Below are 23,237 nucleotides of genomic sequence, written 5' to 3'. Positions count from 1 at the left end.
TCCCTGTAAAACATTCTGCGCCTGATTTTAAAACATGTAACATTGTAATCCCTTTAATGACCAAAGACTGCCTTAAAGGGACACTGTACCCAACAAATTTCTTTCATGATTCAGATTGAGCATGAAATTTTAAGCAACTTTCTAATTTACTCCTATTATCAAATTTTCTTCATTCTCTTGGTATCTTTATTTGAAATGCAATAATGTAAGTTTAGATGCCGGCCCATTTTTGGTGAACAACCTTGGTTGTCCTTGCTAATTGGTGGATACATTCATCCACCAATAAAAAAGTGCTTTCCAGAGTACTGAAACCAAAAAAAAGCTTAGATGCCTTCTTTTTCAAATAATGATAGCAAGAGAACGAAGAAAAAATGATAATAGGAGTAAATTAGAAAGTTGCTTAAAATTGCATGCTCTATCTGAATTACAAAAGAAAAAATTTGGGTTCAGTGTCCCTTTACGTAGCCCCACCCACCTCTGTGCACCCAAACCCCTGTGCCAAACAAGTCAAATCCAAACTCCTAGACCACAAAATCAAACTCTCCTTACAACCCTGTTCCAATATGAGTGGAAATGTTGGGAGAGTGTGACAATGACTTTTGAGCTGTACCCCTAAAAATAATATTCTATATATCATAAGAAACAGAAGCAGACTGGTACCTCTATGCCAGGGTTTATTTCAATGTGTCTTTAAACAAAGACATGGAGTGAAAACACACTGCCTGCACTAAACTCCCAATATCAGATATGTATGTGCCCTCATAAATATATTACAAAATCACACTCCCATGAAATTGCCTTTGCCACCTATCCATATTATGCATAAATCAATCCCAATAATTATAATATTTTTGAAGAACCTCCTGTTAAAATGTTTCCTTAAAGGAACAGACAACACCAGCTTTGCACAACCAACAATGTTTTATTAATATACTTTATAACATTTAAACCTCTAAATTTCTGCCTGTTTTTAAGCCACTACAGACAGCTTCTTATCACATGCTTTTTTGTTAGCTTTTCACAACAGGAGACTGCCAGTTCATGTGGGCCATATAGATAACATTGTGCTCATGCCTGTGGGTTGTGGATGACACTGCACTAATTGGCTAAAATGCTGCAAGTCAATAGATAATAAATAAAAAGTCATGTGATCAGAGGGCAATCTGCAGAGGCTTAGATACAAGGTAATCACAGAGGTTAAAAGTATAATAATATAACCGTGTTGGCTGTGCAAAACTGGGGAATGGGTAATAAAGGGATTATCTACAGTATCTTTTTAAACAATAACAATTTTGTAGTTAACTGTCCCTTTAAAATAGTTTCTGTTGCATGCAATTAAAGCAGTGTTTCTCATTGTCTATTTAAATGTTGCATTCAGAGCCTTAGCAGACAAGATTCCTAACTCAAATACTTAAAAAAAAGCAATAAAGATATATGAAATACATTTTTTAGTAATATTATTATATAAGAGCTTAAAGCTAATGCTTATTTTTTTTTCCTGTCTCCTTTTCTATTTTGTTATGTGCATGAGGCTTTTTCTAAACTAAATTCGGCAGTATTTTTCTAAAATGTATTTATCATTTAAACTGTGAAAGCTGAAATTAATTCTATTGGCTTAATGCAACATCATTTAGCTGTAAGATCCACATTCTGTACAGGATATGCTTTGTGCAACAGATATCTTCAAAACTAGGTTTCCATGACATTATTGATTTATATATATATATATATATATATATATATATATATATATATATATATATATATATATTAGCTGTTTTTATAAATAGATGTGTAGGCAGCTTTTTATATATCTAGCTAATGACCAACCCACCCACCCAAGATACTCGAGTAGGTTTTCAAAAGAAAATTACTATACTAATTGGAAATAATTTCCAAATGAATCTACTTTAGTAACCAAGTTATTGAATTACATCTCTTTGAATGGTGTCATCTTATCTGTAGTATCCTCTTTGGTTTTATGCACAACTTAATGTTGACAAAATATATTTACCATATTTAAGGAGTGCTACTAAAATGGTATGTGGTCTAAAAAATAAAACGTACCCAGAAATGCTTAATAATCAAAATATGTATAGCTAAGAAGAGGGACGTGAAAGAAGTGATATGATATGCAACTTTCAAGCATAATAAGCGGCTTAGAAAAGGTGAGGCTATAAGGATGTTTCATAAAAACAAAAATTCAACAACAAAAGGGGTCATGATCTTAAGCTGAAGGGAAGTAAGTAAAGGAACAATTTGCGGAAGCTGTTCTTCACAGAAACGTTGATTGATTAATGGAATAAACTTCCATTAGAGGTTGTAATGACAAGAACTGTGGGTGCCTGTGATTAGCATAATGCTATCCTATGAACTAGATACGTTTAAACATTTTGGAAATTTTGGACAGACTTGTTAGACCTATGGTTCATATCTGTCTTCAAAATCTATTTTTCTAAGTAACATTTTAGTTTAAACCACAACATAAATAACAAAATAGTACAAAGAGGCAAAATCAAGGATATTAAGATTGTAAGTAAAATAATTAATTATATTAATAATAATAATAATAATAATCATATTACATACCTTTTAAGATAGGGGGTTATTTGTTTTGGGTAAGGATTTTTTTTAAGAAATCATTTTATGAGACTTGATTATTCAAAGGGATCTTTAACTTTCATATTATTAATTGACTCGTGAATAGAACAGCTTTAACTACATCAGAGCAAAGGACGACCTAGTGTTGTCAAATTGCTTAGCCTCCTGTATTTGGTGACACTGCCACGTGTCTTATTCAAGGGGCAGAATTAATTCTCATTTTTATTATGCTGGCAATTGTTTCATCGTGGTGAGTATTTAACATAATGTGATGACATCACACGGATAGATGAAGTGTCAAAAGGGAGAGGTACTTCCTCCTTGCTTGTGTTGCTTTAGAGGGACATGAGACCCATTTTCCAAAAGAGAGGAATCTTGCCATTGAACTTAATCACATGTCTCTACAATGGTGATCACCAGCAACATCTAGCTTGGAGGAAGTTTGGCTGAGGTGTAGTGGAGCTGCTATTTACTCCATGCATGAGATAGAGGAACAAGTAACCCCTAATTTGAAAGATAGGTAGAACTTATATTTTTAATGAGCGGTCACTTGTACCCTTAGGAAGTAGATGCTCACCATAAGAAATGATTTCACTGGCACCACTCCAGATTTCTTTGGAGGAGCATCTGTCTGTGCCCTTTGCTTTCATAAAATTAGAATGGGACTATTTTAAATTCCCTCTTTTGAACAAGTGGTTAAATCCCCCTCTAAATGTCATAGATCTGTATAAGAATTTGCAGTTTGTGCTAGTAATATGATAATATAACTTTGCAAGCAACTAAATGACACTTGAGATAAGTCATATGTAGGCAAAAAACACAACTGATATAAAGCTTATGGACCGTCACATTGTATATTTCCTTATTGACTCTGCACAGAGTTACAGAGAGTTGAGCATAAATAGACAATCAGAATCTTTCAGTAGTCTGATATTGAGTTCTTGCATCCATACTATTTGTCAAGGTCTTACAAAAATATTGGTCAATTATTCTTTGTCTTTGTTTCATTTTCTGCTTCTTTGACTTCTTATTGTATTGGAATTATTGTTGATTGTCTGTTTTTTTTCTCATTCACATTTTGTTAGCTGTGATGTCTGCGACCCACTACAGTAGCACAGTATCTTCATTGTGTTGTGTTGCAGAGTAAAACCTAGATGACTTCTAACGTTGTTTAAACTTTGTGCTCAAAGCTTTTCCTTCAAATGCATTGAAAGTAACATCAAATAATAATAAAAAAACCTTATAAAGAGCAGTAAGCTAAAAATGTATTTATTGCCTGAAATGTTAAATTTGCATTATTATAGCAGTATTCATTGTGTAATCTCTTCTAATGCTTAGTGGATAAGAGATGCATATGCCCAAGAGATCTTTTAGCCAATAAGCTTTGGTACCTATCAGATAGTGACAATTTATAGAAATAACTATCAGCCAATCAGCATTAGCTGTAATTACACAACCAATACTGCAGTATAAGGGTTTGTTTCCATGGAGCTGCAATTGGGTTTTTGTGAGGTTGATAAATAGAACAACTACTGTTGAAAGCCAATACATTCATCAACAGTTTCCAATGGTGCATTTTCCATCTTTACCGGCAGCCAGGGTATGGCAAAATAAATAATAGAAGCCGAAAAGCGCAAAATTATGCCTGGTTTTCATTGAATGTGCAGGTAATACACTGTCGTAAGCTGTCGATAAGGTGTAAAAGAGGAAAAATAAGCTTCTTGAGGCTTAGGGGTCAATTTATCAAGTGTCTGGCGGACATGATCCGCTGTAGTATACGCTGTCAGCATTTATCATTGCACAAGCAGTTCTGGTGAACTGCTTGTGCAATGCCGCTCCCTGCAGATTCACGGCCAATCAGCTGCTAGCAGGGGGTGTCAATAAACCCGATCATATTTGATTGCTGTCCACTGCCTCAGAGGAGGCGTACAAGTTAAGACCACTGCTTCTTAACTCCTGTTTCCGACAAGCCTTAAGGTTTGCACAGAAACAGGAGTATATGGCTTCATTCGGCCCATTAGTTTCCATTGAGATATTAAAGTGAAACAGTGAAAGTGTTTCACTTTATAAATGTATTGTTATGTGTAATACTTATTGCTGACCCAGATATAGGATTAGTTAGAGTTATGTTCCTATATGTAAATATCAATATGTAATAACATATAAAAATATTACTAAGCAGTGAGCACATATCTCCATAATTCCAACTAGGCCTATGTACAGGGCAGCTTTAAATATTATATATATATATATATATATACCAGTCCTAAAGCCCGTTCACACGGGCCATTTTTTGCAGTACAGCGGCCCCACCCCTTGCACTCTCTCCCTCCCCCTCTCTTTTGCTCTCTCTCCCCCCTCTCTTTCCCCCTCTATCCCCCCTCTCTCCCCCTCTCCCCCTCTCTATCTCCCCCCTCTCCCCCCTCTCTCTCTCCCCCCTCTCCCCCTCTCTATCTCCCCCCTCTCCCCCCTCTCTCTATCTCCCCAATCTCCCCCCTCTTTCTATCTCCCCCCCTCTCTATCCCTCCCCCCTCTCCCCCTCTCCCCCTCTATCTCCCCCCTCTCTCTCTCCCCCCCTCTCTCCTTTTGCTCTCTCTCCCCCTTTTCTTTTGCTCTTTCTCTTCCCCTCTCTTTTGCTCTCTCTCTTTCCCCCTCTTATTTTCTCTCTCCCCCTCTATTTTGCTCTCTCTCCCCCTCTCTTGCTTTTCCCCCTCTCTTATCCTATCTTTAGCTCTTTCCCATCTCTTGTCATTTTCTCCCCCTCTTTCTATCTCTCTCCCCCTCTCTATCTCTCTCCTCTCTATCTTGTGTGCACGACCGCGCCCGGCCCTGCCCCTTCATGCCCAGCCCTGCCTCTTTCATGCACGACCATGCCCCCTTCATGCCCGGCCACACACCCCGCTCATGCCTGGCCACGCCCCCCACTCACGCTCACACCAAAGATCAGGTAGGAACTCTGAGGTCAGGTGTGTTTGTCCTTGTGCTGTCTCTACTGCACATGACAGCTTCGGACAAACACACGGCCTTTTATAGTATAGGATATATATATATAATCAATTAATTTAAAAGTTGAATGAAACAAAAAAATTTTTTTTCCCTTAAGTAATACATTTTTTCATATCACGTATCTTTGTTTTGTGACCTTCATAACTCCTGTGTCTTTCTCTCTAGAGGCAATGACAGTTAAGGAGCACATGTGTTATATGTAACATTTATAGTGATAGGTTGGGTTACTATAGCTATACCTTACTATAACTTACTATATCTTGTTAAGGTGCGATTTTTGTGAAATCGGACATTGTATAGAAGCGTTAACACAAAACACCGAATGCACGCACTGCACAACTTACTTAAATAGAAACCTGGTACTAACATGGAGCCGTAAACTACTTTTATTTGTCGTCAACTTCGGTAGCTTATGGTTCCATATTTAATGGCTCAATGGAAATGAATCCTTAGTTTCCAAAGCTGATGAAGCTTCAAATTCTTTGTGCCTGGTCCTTGCTTTTTCTCTACAAATAAAATACAAAAGTGCAGCGGACACAGTGAGTTAAGATTTTTAATTTCATTGTTAAAAATAAAAGAACAAAATTATATAATCTAAGTTACTGAACCTCACTAACTCAGTGCTCAAGCATAGGGTTGCTAAATGCATATATAGTTCTAAAAGACTAAATTTAATTTTCTTATCTAGGTATGCTGATAGGAGCTCAGGAGCATGCATGTATCATCACCACTCTATAGTAACAATGTTTGCAACTATGTACAATATTACTTTAAACATGGTTGCAAACACTGCAGCCTGATGACTAAAGACACAACAATGTTCCTGAACTCACCCAGGATTACGCTTTAACAAAGGATACCAAGTGATCTAAGCAAAATTAATAATAGGAGCAATTTGGAAAGTTATTTAAAATGCAATAATACTGTATCCAATCAATTTAAGTTTAATTTTGACAACACTGTCTCTTTAAGCATGTTCCATTTGTTGAAATTATTTATAATAAATATACAATAAATTAAAATACACAAAGAGCATATATTGGGGCCGATTTATCAAATGTCTGTCCGACATGATCCGATCAGTGGATCATGTCCAACAGACATCGCTGAATGCGGACAGCTTTACGCTCTCCGCATTTAGCATTGCAGCCCCAGATTCGCAGGGGGTGTCAATCAACCTGATCTTATTCGATCGGGTTGATTTCCGGCAATGTCTGTCCACCGTCTGAGAGCAGGCGGACATGTTATGGAGCAGCGGCCTTCAAGCTCCATACGGATAAATATGCCCCATTGTATGTAGTTAGTCATAACATGCTATTTTTATGTGACGCCGAATACCATTGAATGCTCTATTTGTTCTTTTTAATAAATTTTGTAATAAAATTATTAAATCTTTTCTTTTTTTTTTTCCAACATAGCACTGGTTTGAAAATATAAAAAAAAAAACGGAATTCACAGCATATTAAGTAGGGAGCTTTGTGAGAAAAGACTCGTGATATGATTTCTGCAACTTCAAAACCATCAATGTTCTGTAGTTACATTAAAAGCATTTTTCTTCTGAAGAGCACACATTGTCAACAATTTTATTACACAGTTTGCACAATTACCTAAAAACAATGAGCTATCTCAAAGATCTGTCATCTATCATTATAAAATATAATTTTTGCGCATTTTTCCTGTCATATAATTATATGTTCCTACCAATTATATTTGCTAAGCAACCAATATGAAATAGGTCATTAATAAACATTTTTTTGTGATTATTTTATTAATTAAAGCATAGTAAATAAAAATATCTTGAGAAATTACTTACATTTCCTTAAACTAGAAGAACGCTCAAATAATAACTTATATCTGACAGCGTCAAATTTCTGCTATTGACCTAATTAATTTTCGAATACTTTTTTATATCATTTTGCAGTTCATGAAACTTTATTTGCTAGATTATTTTAGTATACAGTCACTATTCACACATATTAAAATGTTAAATTAAAATTGAAAAATGTTTCTCATTTTTCTTAAAAGTTCAAAATGTTTGGCAAATCATATTATATAAAGATATAATTAATTATACATATTTTGCCACATTTTTTAACATCTGTCAATTCAAGTTCAAGATCTTTAATGATGAGATTATAGGTTGTCAAAGTATTTTTGGAACATTGTTAAAAACTTTTATTTGAATTTTAAATATTAGTGAGACTTCCTGAAATTCTTTATATGAAAGATGTATTTTTTTCATATATATTGAACATATTTTGAACCCATGGTACCTTTACGGAGGAAAGCTCATAACGTTATATCAAGCATATGAAAGAACAACCATTAAATAAACTTTTGCATGGAGAATGCTTGCTTGAAACTTGCCTGAAATATATATTTTCCCAACAATTCCCTCCACAGTTCACATTGTTGTTATTGTATAGACGTGGGATTATTGCAGCAGTCATCAGGGTATACTACAATTCCATGGTGCTTTTTATCATTAACCACCAGTGTATTTTTCATAGACTAATATATGTAAATCCCATGAGTTTCTTTTTTTTTATAGATTTCATACTCTGTTTTTCTTAACTGTTGAATATAAATAATCCCTATAGTTATCAGGGAATACACAAAGAAGAAACTGATTATGTTTCAGACACTGGGAAGTTATTTTTCCAAAGCAAAGAGAAAATAGAAAGCTGTTTCTGTTTTATAGTAAGGTTATAACATTGCCATTGACCTAGTTTCCAGTTGGTTACAATTGTTATGCAAAATGATAGTTTTTTTGTTTTGGTTTTTTGGCAACATGTCCTAAGACATTTTTTTAAGTTAGCTTTCGCAGCAAATATGTTTAAATTGGAATGATAGAGAAAATATCAGCATTGCCTCTGCACAAGAATGAGAGGCAAACTCATGAAGTTATATAATTTTTTCTTTTGGGTCTCATCCCTCCCTCATAACTCTCCCATATCCTACCCTTAGACCATAAGCTGACAAGTCTATCTGTCCAGTAGATCATGCCATATAAAGATGACTAGCAGTAACTAAAGGGCAAGGCCATCTTCTCTTTATGATTCATATAAATGTCTTTTAATTGTTGTATTCTACAATTGTATACCTACATAAATAATTAGACATGGGCGTCCAACAGCTTTGTTAGCTGCTGAATGAGGAAGTATGTGGCCCCTCGTTGACTTTGGCTCTTTTTGGAGCCGGAGTTATGCTTCTGAAAAATCACCATTTTAAGTTCTGGTATTCTACAGATCTTAGTATGAGTATGGTGATCTCTAACAAGCATAAATCCAGCTCCGAAAGAGCTGAAATCAACAAGTGGCCACCTACTTCCTCATTCAGCAGCTAACGATGCTGCCGAATGCCTATGTCTATACAGAATAAGCAAAAAAGAAATTATTTTTTTTTTAAACTCAAAATAATATCAATAATCATCATCTTTAACATTATCATCATCATCATCATCATCATCATCATCATCGTGATACAACTAAATCCAATTAATAAGAAAGTACTTCTTAACAACTGAAATATATTTTGTAATTATTTATTTATGTATTTTTTTATTTGAAAATATTACAGAAGAAAAGGATATGATATCAAAAGCTAAATAAGCTCACAAAAACAATCAAAAACTGTTAGAAACAAACGGCTAGATTACAAGTTTTGCGGTAAGAGGGGTGCGGTGCTAACTTCCACATTATTGTCACCGCTCACTTACCTACAGCGCTGGTATTACAGGTTTTCATAAACCCGGCGTTATTAGGCAAGAAGTGAGCATAGAGCAAAACTGTGCTTCAGACCGCACTCCAATACCAGCGCTGCTTAAGTCAGCGGTGAGCTGGTTGTACGTGCTCGTGCGCGATTTCCCCATAGACATCAATGGGGAGAGCCGGCTGAAAAAAAGCCTAACACCTGCAAAAAAGCAGCGTAACGCTCCGTAACGCAGCCCCATTGATTCCTATGGGGAAACTAAATTTATGTTTACATCTAACACCCTAACATGAACCCCCAAGTCTAAACACCCCTAATCTTACACTTATTAACCCCTAATCTGCCGCGCCGACATCGCCGATACCTACATTATATTTATTAACCCCTAGTCTGCCACTCCGGACATTGCCGACACCTACATTATACTTATTAACCCCTAATCTACTGCCCCCAACATCGCTGACACCTACATTATATTTATTAACACCTAATCTCCCGCCCCCAATTTCGCAGCAACCTGCCTACACTTATTAACACCTAATCTACTGCACCCAACGTCGCCGCCACTATACTAAATTTATTAACCCCTAAACCTAAATCTAACCCTAACCCTAACACCCCCTAACTTAAATATAATTAAAATAAATCTAAATAAAAATTACTATCATAAACAAAATAATTACTATGATAAACTAAATAATTCCTATTTAAAACTAAATACTTACCTGTAAAATAAACCCTAAGCTAGCTACAATATAACTAATAGTTACATTGTATCTAGCTTAGGGTTTATTTTTATTTCACAGGCAAGTTTGTATTTATTTTAACTAGGTAGAATAGTTACTAAATAGTTAATAACGATTTACTAACTACCTAGCTAAAATAATTACAAATTTACCTGTAAAATAAAACCTAACCTGAGTTACACTAACACCTAACCTTACACTACAATTAAATCAATTACCTAAATTAAATACAATTAAATAAATTGCAAAAAAACAAACACTAAATTACACAAAATAAAAAACAAATTATAAGATATTTAAACGAATTACACCTAATCTAATAGCCCTATCAAAATAAAAAAAGCCCCCCAAAATAAAAAAAAAAACCTAGCCTAAACTAAACTACCAACAGCCCTTAAAAGGGCCTTTTCTGGGGCATTGCCCCAAAGAAATCAGCTCTTTTAACTGTAAAAAAAAATGCAAACAACCCCCCCAATAGTGAAACCCACCACCCACACAACCAAACCCCCCAAATAAAATCCTAACAAAAAAAACCTAAGCTCCCCATTGCCCTGAAAAGGGCATTTGGATGGGCATTGCCCTTAAAAGGGCATTTAGCTCTATTGCTGCCCAAACCCTAACCTAAAAATAAAACCCACCCAATAAACCCTTAAAAAAACCTAACACTAACCCCTGAAGATCCACTTACAGTTTTGAAGAGCTGACATCCATCCTCAACGAAGCCGGGAGAAGTCCTCAGCGAAGTGGCAAGAAGTCCTCAACGAAGCCGGGAGAAGTCTTCATCCAAGCCGGCAGAAGTGGTAGACGAGCAGAAGTCTTCATCCAGACGGCATCTTCTATCTTCATCCATCCGGCGTGGAGCAGCTCCATCTTCAAGATATATGACACAGAGCATCCTCTTCTTTCCGACGACTAACAACGAATGAAGGTTCCTTTAAATTACGTCATCCAAGATAGCATCCCTTGAATTCTGATTGGCTGATAGAATTCTATCAGCCAATCGGAATTAAAGATGAAAAATTCCTTTTGGCTGATGCAATCAGCCAATAGGATTGAGCTTTAATCCTATTGGCTGATCCAATCAGCCAATAGGATTGAGCTTGCATTCTATTGGCTGTTCCAATCAGCCAATAGAATGCAAGCTCAATCCTATTGGCTGATTGAATTCTAGAATTCTATCAGCCAATCGGAATTCAAGGGACGCCATCTTGGATGACATCATTTAAAGGAACCTTCATTCGTTGTTAGTCATCAGAAAGAAGAGGATGCTCCATGTCGGATGTCTTGAATATGGAGCCAGTCCACGCCTGATGGATGAAGATAGAAGATGCCGTCTGGATGAAGACTTCTGCCCGTCTGGAGGACCACTTCTGCCGGCTTGGATGAAGACTTCTCCTGGCTTCATTGAACACTTCTTGCCGCTTCGCTGAGGACTTCTCCCGGCTTTGTTGAGGATGGATGTCGGCTCTTCAAAACTGTAAGTGGATCTTCAGGGGTTAGTGTTAGTTTTTTTTTAAGGGTTTATTGGGTGGGTTTTATTTTTAGATTAGGGTTTGGGCAGCAATAGAGCTAAATGCCCTTTTAAGGGCAATGTCCATCCAAATGCCCTTTTCAGGGCAATGGGGAGCTTAGGTTTTTTTAGTTAGGGTTTTATTTGGGGGGTTGGTTGTGTGGGTGGTGGGTTTTACTGTTGGGGGGGTTGTTTGTATTTTTTTTTTACAGGTAAAAGAGCTGATTTCTTTGGGGCAATGCCCCACAAAAGGCCCCTTTAAGGGCTATTGGTAGTTTAGTTTAGACTAGGGTTTCTTTTATTTTGGGGGACTTTTTTATTTTGATAGGGCTATTAGATTAGGTGTAATTAGTTTTAATATCTGATAATTTGTTTTTAATTTTGTGTAATTTAGTGTTTTTTTTGTAATTTATGTAATTGTATTTAATTTAGGTAATTGATGTAATTGTAGTATAAGGTTAGGTGTTAGTGTAACTCAGGTTAGGTTTTATTTTACAGGTAAATTTGTATTTATTTTAGTTAGGTAGTTAGTAAATAGTTAATAACTATTTAGTAACTATTCTACCTAGTTAAAATAAATACAAACTTGCCTGTGAAATAAAAATAAACCCTAAGCTAGATACAATGTAACTATTAGTTATATTGTAGCTAGCTTAGGGTTTATTTTACAGGTAAGTATTTAGTTTTAAATAGGAATTATTTAGTTAATAATATTAATTTTTATTTAGATTTATTTTAATTATATTTAAGTTAGGGGGTGTTAGAGTTAGGGTTAGACTTAGGTTTAGGGGTTAATAAATTTAGTATAGTGGTGGCGACGTTGGGTGCGGCAGATTAGGGGTTAATACATGTAGGTAGGTGGCGGCGATGTTAGGGGCTGCAGATTAGGGGTTAATATTTAACTAGTGTTTGCGAGGGGGGAGTGCGGTGGTTTAGGGGTTATTATGTTTATTCTAGTGGCGTCGATGTCGGGAGCGGCAGATTAGGGGTTAAAAATTTTATTTTAGTGTTTGCGATGCAGGAAGGCCTTGGTTTAGGGGTTAATAGGTAGTTTATGGGTGTTAGTGTACTTTTTAGCACTTTAGTTATGAGTTTTATGCTACTGCTTTGTAGCGTAAAACTCATAACTACTGACTTTAGAATGCGTTACGAATCTTGTGGGATAGGCTGTACCACTCACTTTTTGGCCTCCAAAAAAACGCTTGTAATACCGGCGCTATGGAAGTCCCATTGAAAAAAGACTTTACGAGAATTGCGTTAGTTAATTTGCGGTACGGCCAAAAAAGTGTTCGGGACAGCTGTACCTACAAGACTCGTAATAGCAGCGGTAGTGAAAAAGCAGAGTTATGAGGCTTAACACTGCTTTTTTACTCATACCACAAAACTCGTAATCTAGCCGAAAGGTATCTCATCTTTTTAAGGAAAGTTAGTATGGTTTTATTTCACAGACCTAAGGTGTATTTATATATTTTTTTTATTACTATAGGGTTGATAATAATTTATCTATTTTTTAATACAAAATTCAGAGTTAAAAGGGATTTTTATAGATAAATTATTCTTTTCTAAAGGATTGTTAGCATTATGGGCTAGATTACAAGTGGAGCACACGGCATGAGAACCTAACGCAGCAAAGGGGGTAAGTCAAGCAGAAAATGTTAAATATATACGTATATGAAAATACAGTATATACATATATATTTATTTATATTTATATGTGCATATTCACATATTAACACATAAATATATATGTATATAAGCATATACATATATATGTATAGAGAGAGAACACACATTCCCCATAGACCACAATGTAAAGGCACTTTTCAGTGCTGTTTTTGTTCTACCCCCCCCCCCACCTGCCAACTTTAACCCCTAAAAACTGCTTTGTGCAGTTTTATTTTATTTAAAAAAATGCTACATGTTTTAAAATAAAATAAGTACAATATGCTTTATTTTGGGGCCAATTCGGGCACTTTTGGAAAATTAACCAGAGATCTGATCTCTGGTTAATTTTCGGAGCACTAATTGCTACCGCAAGCTTGGCTGGTAATGGCTGGTTATTTACTGCGCACCTGTAAATTGGTGAATTTGCCCGTGCGATAGATTAGGCATCCATCGTATTCTAGCCCAATATGTTTAAAGCCCATAAAGAGGGATGATAAACATAGGTATAGTCCCTTTCAAGAACTATAACTTGGACATAGCTCGTGATTGGTACTCTTGTGCGACTGCTATTTTTGATTGGCTGACCGCCTGCATGCTGCTAGCAGATCTCAAATTGGATTTTACCCCTTTGCAGTGATCAAATTCATAGTTATCTGGGGTAAATAATGCAAAATGTTCTAAAAAAAATTAGAGTATGTATTTTAAACATTAAAATATCTCTTTAAAAAGCCCAGTAAAAAAAGATATCTTAACAAGGTTTAAGCAAAATAAAGCAATAATTGTGTATATTTTCCCTGAAGCACAGTTGGAAAGCATTTTATATATTTTCTAGACATTTAGCAAATAGGTAAAAAAAATAAACTTAAGTCAACAAAACGATCATCATTTCACCTTTAAATAATTTGTAGGACAGGCCAGTCAAAGAAATGTACTGATGTTACCAGATTCCCAGCCCATATTCTGACAGTCTCCTACACAGATGTGAGCAGCTCATTGAGGTTTATGTAACATGCTGTAGGTAGGGGGTAGTTATATAAAATCCAGGTTCTACACAACAGAAATTAGCTTTACAAATAACATTTGTTTTTGATAATGAAAGGACAGGACCCAAATACGGACAGCTAGAATCACTGAGTATTTAAGCATAATTAGTTGCACTAATAATGAGCCTGCATAATTATCTTTTATGCCTTTCATGAAAAGTGTAATTGATTTTGCATCTAGGCCCTTTGTCTGTTTGAATCTAATTTATTATTACGTAAACATAAATTGTCATGAAATGCAAATAATTGTTTTTCATTAACAGCAACCCATAACCATAAAAATCAATTTACTATGTGTTGTGCTCTCATCTGTCAGTCAAGGCTTAACCCTATCCCTAAACATAATGTTTATATCTAACCACAAACCTCACCCTACTCTCTAAATTAGCTCTAGAGTCTAATCCATGGCTTTCCAACTTTTACTGTTTATAGCCTGAGACCAGATTTTTGGGATGTCCCTATGTAAGAAAAAAAAAAATAACTGTTTCACCCAAACTCAAACAGGTTTATCCTTAAAGGGCCCTGAAATACAGTAGAAATGCACAATACATATGTATATGATAAAAAGGACAACACAATAGCATTTACTCTATAAACTAAGAAATTGTTCACACGCTCAGTAGTAGCTGGTGCTTCAGAAAAAATGCAAATAAAAAAAAAACCTGAGAATTTAAGTGCATGGGAAAGTCTCAAAACTCCATGATCTATCTGAATCATGGGGCAAGATTACATTTGCAGCAACACCGGTTTTTACGTGGTTTTGGTATCACATATACAGCACTGCATATAAATGCGGCGCGTATATTTCACCCATCGCTCGCAATTTTTACTCCCATAAGCTAACAGAACTGTGTCACAAATCAGTATCACATATTCAGTGCAAGGACTTACACGGCAAAAATTTAGCTGGTCTTCAGTTCCGCGGTAACCGGTCTTCAGTTCCGCTCTGCGCCGAAGAGCAGTAAAAGAGCTGAATGCCCTATTAAGGGCAATGCCCATACAAATGCCCCTTTAGGGGCAATGGGTAGTTTAGGATTTTTTAGTGTTAGGTTTTTTATTTTGGGGGGTTTGATGGGTGGGGGGGGTTACTGTTAGAGGGGGGACTTAGTATTTCTTTAGGTGAAATAGCTATTTAACTTAGGGTAATGCCCTACAAAAGGCCCTTTTAAGGGCTATAGGTAGTTTAGCATTAGATTAGCGGGTGTTTTTATTTTGGAGGGGATTTTTTATTTTCATAAGGATTAGGTTTAATTTTTTTATTTTTGATAATTTGGTTTATTATTTTATGTAATGTTAGAATTTTTTATTTTTTGTAATCTTAGATTAATTTAATTTTAGTCTTTATTTTTAAGTAAAGTTAGCTTTGTTTTAATTGTTTGTAACTTAGTATTTTTTAATTAAGGTAATTGGGGTTCATTTAGGGGGTGTTAGGTTAGGGGGCTTAGTAATTTAGTTATTTGCATTGTGGGGGTTTGGTGGTTTAGGGGTTAATAATTTAAATAGGGAATTTGCAATGTCAATGAATAACAGATTAGGGGGTAATACATTTATTAGGTAGTTTGTGATGTCGGGGTTGGTGGATTTAGGGGTTAATACTTTTATTAGGTAGATCGCGATGTGGGTGAATGGCGGTTAAGGGGTTAATACTTTTATTATTAGTTACGATGTGGGTTTGATGGAGGATATAGGGGTTTTACTTGTCGGGTTATTTTTGGGAGGCGGGTTAGACTTTTACAGGAGATTTGATTTTTTTTTTTTTTCTTAGGCACCAGCAGTTTCTAAAGTGCCGTAAGTACTTTTGTATATACGCTCATTTCTGGACTTTGCTAGTTTATCCGACTTTTGGCACTTAATTCACTGCCGGGGGGGGTTAATGTGATACTGGGATGTGCAAGGGGAAATTACGGGTGGCACAGGTTTCTGCAGTTGGGCTGAAGCTTGCACTGCATATTTAATGTCGCCCGTTTTTATTTTAGTGTCCCTTTAACATCTGGTCTATCACTAGCCCTCAAGGTTAAACAATAAACAACCCTTTAAAACCTAAGCCTACCCCTTAACTGTAATTTACCCCTCAACCCTAAGACTAACCATTTACCTAAACCTACTTATTAATTCCAAATGCTTATTGCTTAAATAAACACTTTAAGCAAACTCCTTATCCCTATGTCTACCCTCTAACTTTAAAGGGACATTGTAGTTCATTTTTTGTTTGATTCATTTAAAGGGACAGTCTACTCAAAATTATACTTTCCTAATTCAGATAAGGCATGTCATATTAAACATCTTTCCAATTTACTTTTATCATCAAATTTCCTTTCGCCTAGATTACGAGTTTTGTCAGTAATGGTGTGCGGTGCTAACGAGCAGTTTTCCCTCACCGCTCACCTACAGACAACGCTGGTATTACAGGTTTTTACAAATCCAGCGTTTTGTAATTTTTATTTTATTAGGGGGATTAGATTAGGTGTAATTAGTTTAAAAAACTTGTAATTATTTTTATTATTTTCTGTATTTTAGTGGGGTTTTTTTCCGTACTTTAGATAATTGTATTTAATTGTATTTAGTTTAGGGAATTAATTTAATTATAATGTAGTGTTAGGTGTAATTGGACATAGGTTAGGTTTTATTTTACAGGTAAATTTGTATTTATTTTAACTAGGTAGTTATTAAATAGTTAATAACTATTTAATAACTATTGTACCTAGTTAAAATAAATACAAAGTTGCCTGTAAAATAAAAATAAACCCTAAGCTAGCTACAATGTAATTATTAGTTACATTGTAGCTATCTTAGGGTTTATTTTATAGGTAAGTATTTAGTTTTAAATAGGAATAATTTAGCCAATGATAGTAATTTTATTTAGGTTTATTTAAATTATATTTCAGTTAGGGGGTGTTAGGTTTAGGGTTAGACTTAGGTTTAGGGGTTAATAACTTTATTATAGTGGTGGTGACGTTGGGGGCGACAGATTAGGGGTTAATAAATGTAGGTAGGTGTTGGCGATGTTAGGGCAGGCAGATTAGGGGTTAATAATATTTAACTAGTGTTTGCCATGCGGGAGTGCGACGGTTTAGGGGTTAATATATTTATTATAGTGGCGACGATGTCCGGTTCGGCAGATTAGGGGTTAATTATTTTTTTTGTGTTTGCGATGTGGGGGGGCCTCGGTTTAGTGGTTAATAGGTAGTTTATGGGTGTTAGTGTACTTTTTAGCACTTTAGTTAAGAGTTTTATGCTACGGCTTTAGCCCATAAAACTCTTAACTACTGACTTTTAAATGCGGTACCAGTCTTGACAGGAGAGGCTGTACCGCTCACTTTTTGGAAGACTCATAATACCGGTGTTATGCAAGTCCCATTGAAAATATAGGATACGCAATTGACGTAAGTGGATTTGAGGTATTTTCGAGTCTGACCAAAAAAGTGAGCGGTGAGCCTGTCATTTCAAGACTCGTAATACCAGCGGGCGTTAAAAAGCAGCATTGGGACCTCTCAACGCTGCTTTTTAAGGCTAACGCAAGACTCGTAATCGCCATTTGTTTTCTTGGTATTCTTAGTTGAAAGATAAACCTAGGAAGGCTCATATGCTAATTTCTAAGCCATTGAAGGCCAATTCTTATCTGAATACATTTGACAGTTTTTCCCAGATAGACAGGGCTAGTTCATCTGTACCATATAGATAACATTGTGCTTACTTATGAGAGGGCTAAATTGACTAAAATGCAAGTTTGTCAAAAGAACTGAAATAATGCAAGTTTGTCAAAAGAACTGAAATAAGGGGGCAGTCTGCAGAGGTTTGATAGGAGGTAATCACAGAGGGGAACATTATATTAATATAACAGTGTTGGCTATGCAAAACTGCTGAATGGGTAATAAAGGAGAGAGATAGAAATTTTTTTATTTCAATGTATTTCACCTCCCCATAATTTATCATTTATATCTGATGCAGATGTCTTGACATTAACATGAGCTCTGCTGTGTTTTTTTTAGAATATTCTAGAACACAAGGTAAACTTCTCAAAACCACTGAATAAAAAAAATGCTAGTAATAATAGATTTGTTTGATACTAGGAATTGTATTTTCACATGTTCGTTCTAAAAAATGTTGAATGTCTGCTAACATTCTGATAATTGTTATGTCAAACTAATATTACATAATGTTTGGAATGTTACATCTTATTTAAGAAAAGATAAAAAACATTTGATTTGAATATTGATTTTCATAGACTTAAAATTAAGTAAATTTTTTTTTTTTTTGAGAATTTCTTTATTGATTTGAAAAACAATAGCATAGTTGTAATACATAGAAGACAAAAGTAGATCAGCATCTAGAGGCTAAGTTTAAGAGAACCCGAACCTCAGATAGATAACTACAATGAGTGGTAATATATAGTTATACCAGGCTACCCAAAGTGCCGCCGGGCATCACCCCAACACTAAACTAAGTCTTTAAATCTATAGTCGAAGTTGGGTTACGTCCAAAGTCTGTTTCTATGGACATGGATAGCATAGCACTGGAATCATAGTCTAGTGTTAGAGTTATATATAGATCTAGCCTTAGTAATGAGCATACGGACCTAGGGTACCTATTGTATCAGTAGAGGATCGACTCACAGGTGATAATTATTTATAGGCGAGCCCCAGAATTCAATGGACTTATTCATATCGCCTCATCTGTCCTTCTTATAATATAGGACTATGGGTGAAGGACTACTAGGCAAACTCTAAGAATGATCCTAAATCTTCTAGGGTAAGAAAATAACCTGTATAAATATCTTATGCCCTGATAACTGGTCTGGTTCACTCGAATGCTGAAAGTGAGAGAAAAAAACAAAAGAAGCAAAAAGAATGATTCGCTCTTATAGGCGAAAAGAATGTATAGAATCTATGTTCTGGTGTTTACTGTGTAAACTTGTGTTTCATGGGGGGTGAAACTCTAGAGTAACTGCTAAATGGCTACCAAAAAAGAGAAAACCGGCAGCTGGGGAAAATATAATAACCAAACATTAGTAAACAAGTCATAATTATGGAAGGAAAGGGAGGGGAGAGGTCATGGGTCGTCTTTGGCAAATAACTGTTATTAAATTAACCTGAGGTAGTCGCATCACTGGGGCCTAGTCCAGAGAGTGATAAGAGATCTAGAGGCCTAGTGACGTACCTGGCATTCTCGTAATCCTATAATAAGTCTTGGGGGTGTGGAGTAATCTTTTAATATGGTACATGAGAGAGCGTATAATGTAAAGTCAGGGGCTTAATGGGTGACTGAGGAAAGGCTGAGGGTGAGGCGCTGCAGGGGGGCTATAATGTTAGTTTCTGTAGTCTCCATGAACATCAGTCATTTCAGGTAACACGTTGAATTGCACAATGGGGTGAAATATAATTACTGACAGGGTAGCATAGCACAACAGTGTGTGGCATTTATGACAATAATGCACATAAAACATAAACTTACAGATTGGTACATGTCAATAAAATAAAAACTTACAGATTGATATGAATCCGTTTATCTGTCTCCCCTGTGGGCAAAGCCCCCAGTCCACTGATATTATCGTAAAATTTGAGAAAGATCACCCTCGTAGTGGGCTAGGGCTCTGCCGCCAACCAGACAGATACCACCGATAGACCTAGTCTTCAAATACATACATTACTAATAAAAAATATTGCTCAAGGATGTATTAGGAAAAAATATAGGTACCAGCATGTGTATCAGATTCAGCAGAGATTCCAATCAAGACATGTAAACCTGTCCCTCTATGTTCTGTCCTATTATTAAATGAACGTCTAGCTAACTATGTTGCAGACATAGGATATATTAATCAGGGGAGTTAGATCAATGACATCATGTAGGCCATGGGGATAATTTCACATGGGTTAATTATGTCTGTAAAGCAAGCCTGCGTTATCAGATAGGGAAGTAGGTCAGCATGATATCGAGTAATATCCTACTATGGAAACTCGGCATTGAATAATCCTTATACTCTAAACATGATAGAATGGAACAATATTAACATATGAGTGAGCTTAGCATCTGGAAGAAGAAGCAAGATCCCATATAGCCTGGTTCTGTTAAGAAGACATATTCATTCACCTATCTTTCTCTCTGGGCTACCCCATTGCCTTCTCCATAACGTCAATTGACGGAGTCACAACTGTGACTTGAAGTCTGATCTCTAGATATTGGACATCATAGAGAGGCAATCAGGTAGAGCAGCTAGCTGGATCCCATTTCAATCTGACCCATGAACAAGTTAGATCTAGAAAATACTGTGGAGGAAAGATAGTTAGGTGCAAAAAAGGTCATATAATCCTTGGTGTACATATTAGACTCTTAGTGTAATATTAATAGGAAAGCCTGCATAGTAAAAAAGAAAAAAAAGAAGTATCATAATGGCACATTACTTGAATATCAAAACATATATACAACCTTAACATTGTTAGTTGGGAATAAGAGAAATCGAACTATTACAAGTGTCTCTCATAGTAAGTGGGATGTGGCAGTCAGCAAACTTTCCCTCATGTTGGACAAACTTCATACTGGCAATTGAAGAGTTACTCTCTTTATACCTATATATAAGTTAGACTTTAGGAATTCTAAAAAATAGTATTAACTAGGATTGAGAAGAGTCCAAATTCTTGAGTGTCTCTCATAGAAAAGGAATATAGTCACTAATAAACAGGTTAAAAAAAGAACAATAACATTGCGGATTGACATGAAAAAGAGATAAGAGGGGGAAACCTCTGTCTCTCCACCTCCCAGATTTTAATACTTATCGTCTTGAACATGGTGATCAGTCAGAGTCCTGGGCTTCTCTATCATCTGTGTGCAAATCCTTTGCATACGTGGGGTCGGACTGTGTCATTTTATCTCCACTAGAAGTTGTGAGCTTGGGAGAGGATTGTCTCTGTGGTAAGGGGCGCCACTCCATGGCAGCAGGGCTGAGGTTAGCTGTATTTGAAGATTTGACTGGCTCCTCTGAAGTTGAAGGGGCATGGTTGATTTGTGGGTCTTCTCTAGTTGTAAAGGACTGCGCAGGGACCCAGTTCTTAAGGTATTGCATAACTCTGTCTGGTGTTGTAGCAGAAATTAGGTGACCATCTTTTTGAATGAGCAGTTTTGTGGGATATCCCCATCGATATTTGATGCCCTGTTGTCTCAGCTTCTTAGTAACCTCTCTGAAGGTGGCCCTCTTTTGAATTGTGTATTGTGAGAGGTCAGGGAATACCTGTATGCCCTGGAAGCGTTCGGGAAGGGTCGGATTGGAGAACATTGCTCTGGCTATCTGTTCCTTATACGTAAAGAAATTAAAGCGAGCAATAACGTCTCTGGGTTTTTCAGCTGACACATTTCTGCCCCTCGGAAGCCTGTGTACACAATCCAGCAAGCTTTCACTAGGCAGGAGTGGGTTTTTTAGGAATGAGCAGAATTCACCAAGAAAGTTCTCCAAGTCCGCCGGCAAGATGTTCTTCGGTATACCTCTAAACCGCAAGTTGTTGCAGCGAGAGCGGTCCTCCATATCCACCATCTTGGCCTCCATAGTATATAGCATGTCTACCATAATTTGAGAGTGGTTAGACAGGTTGACTTGTTCCACTATGAGGTCTTCTTTTTTCTGCTCAAGAGTATCCACTCTCTCTCCCATCGCCCCAATATCTTTCCTCAGATCAGCAATTGAGCTTTTGAAAGTTTTGGTTAGGGAGTCTTGCAAGTTATTAATTCTCTGGGTGAGAGTGTCTACAATCTCCGAAGCCATGGTAGGTTGAAGAGCAGCAGTGTATTGTGGATCTAGGCCTAGTGAATCACTATCAGATTGGGGAGTGTCCTTATTGTTACCGGTGATAGGTGGTCGCTCTGTTTGAGATTTGGGTTTAAAGTGGTCTGCTAGCGACTTCTTATAGGCAGCTTGATTTGTAGTCTTCCTCCTAGAACCCTGCGGCATATTAGAGAGAATAAGAAAACAGCAGTCCACTGCGCCCCACTACTGTCAGGACTAAATGAGAATTAATGGTCTGATATATGTACTATATTTGTCAAGACAATATAAATTTTGGACTGGAGAGTGACTTGATACTATCTCATGTCTATTGGGGTAAAGGGTTCCCCGGTGTTTCCCCAGCCACCGGTTTGTCCAGACTTTTAGCCTCTCATTCTGTTATAGTGACCCTTGCGAAAAGAGAATAACATGACAAGCTATTATTATGAGGCTCGCTATTGTAGGACCTATACTGTGCACTTTACTCCCACTGTTTCCAGATGCACTATGAGAGGGCTTCACAAGTATTATAGATTAGCAGAGTCTGTGTAACCTCAAATTTACCTTAAAGTCCCAGCTAGTAAGGTTGTGCATATGGTAAATACCAATCCAAAAAAAAATTATTCAGAAGAGCAGCAGAGTAATGGAGTAGGGTTGTGCATATGGTAAATACCAATCCAAAAAGAGAATATTCAGGTAAGCAGCAAAGTTATTGGACTGCTAGGAGCCAGTGAGAAGAATTTTCAGATGTTTTCCGGATTGTTATAAAATGATAGGGACAGTTCAAATCATAGACTAGGCCCACCAGGGGGCTTCCAGAGCCTAGTGGGAGGCTGGGAGAGTTAATACAGCTGTGTCTCTCAGGTAAGCAATACCGCATCCAAGATATATATTTAGATCCAGCTAGGACTCAGTAGTTAGCTCCAGGGGGTGATCTGCTTTCCAGCAGGGTCTCAAAGCTAAAAGTGACAGTCTTTTGGTGCCGCAAGTGCCAGGGCCTCCTCCCTAGCTCGAGATATATGGATTTGGGGTATGTGCAGGCCGTGGATGAATAGGGGCCAAAGTGTATAATTATAGGCCTTACCTTCCCACTGAGTCTCGGAGAATAGAGTCACGTTAACTGCAGCACCTGCAGCTGAGGCTCCGGAGCTGGGCCTGAAGTGTCAAAATGGCAGATGTTCGCACCAAAAGTTCTGTGCCGTTCT

General features: G+C 36.7%; 1 protein-coding gene and 1 non-coding gene across 2 annotated transcripts in view; both read left to right on the top strand.

Annotated features, from left to right (window-relative positions):
• GRID1 (glutamate ionotropic receptor delta type subunit 1) overlaps positions 1-23,237 on the top strand; it is a 1,251,691-nt gene that overhangs the window by 554,372 nt on the left and 674,082 nt on the right. The window lies entirely within an intron of this gene.
• LOC128640631 (U6 spliceosomal RNA) lies at positions 8,423-8,525 on the top strand. Its single transcript, XR_008399366.1, has one exon. It is a non-coding gene; the product is annotated as a U6 spliceosomal RNA (small nuclear RNA).

Source organism: Bombina bombina, chromosome 9 (genome assembly GCF_027579735.1).
Source record: "Bombina bombina isolate aBomBom1 chromosome 9, aBomBom1.pri, whole genome shotgun sequence".
In the NCBI taxonomy this organism is placed as follows: domain Eukaryota; kingdom Metazoa; phylum Chordata; class Amphibia; order Anura; family Bombinatoridae; genus Bombina; species Bombina bombina.
This window is presented reverse-complemented; position numbering and strand designations above follow the sequence as displayed.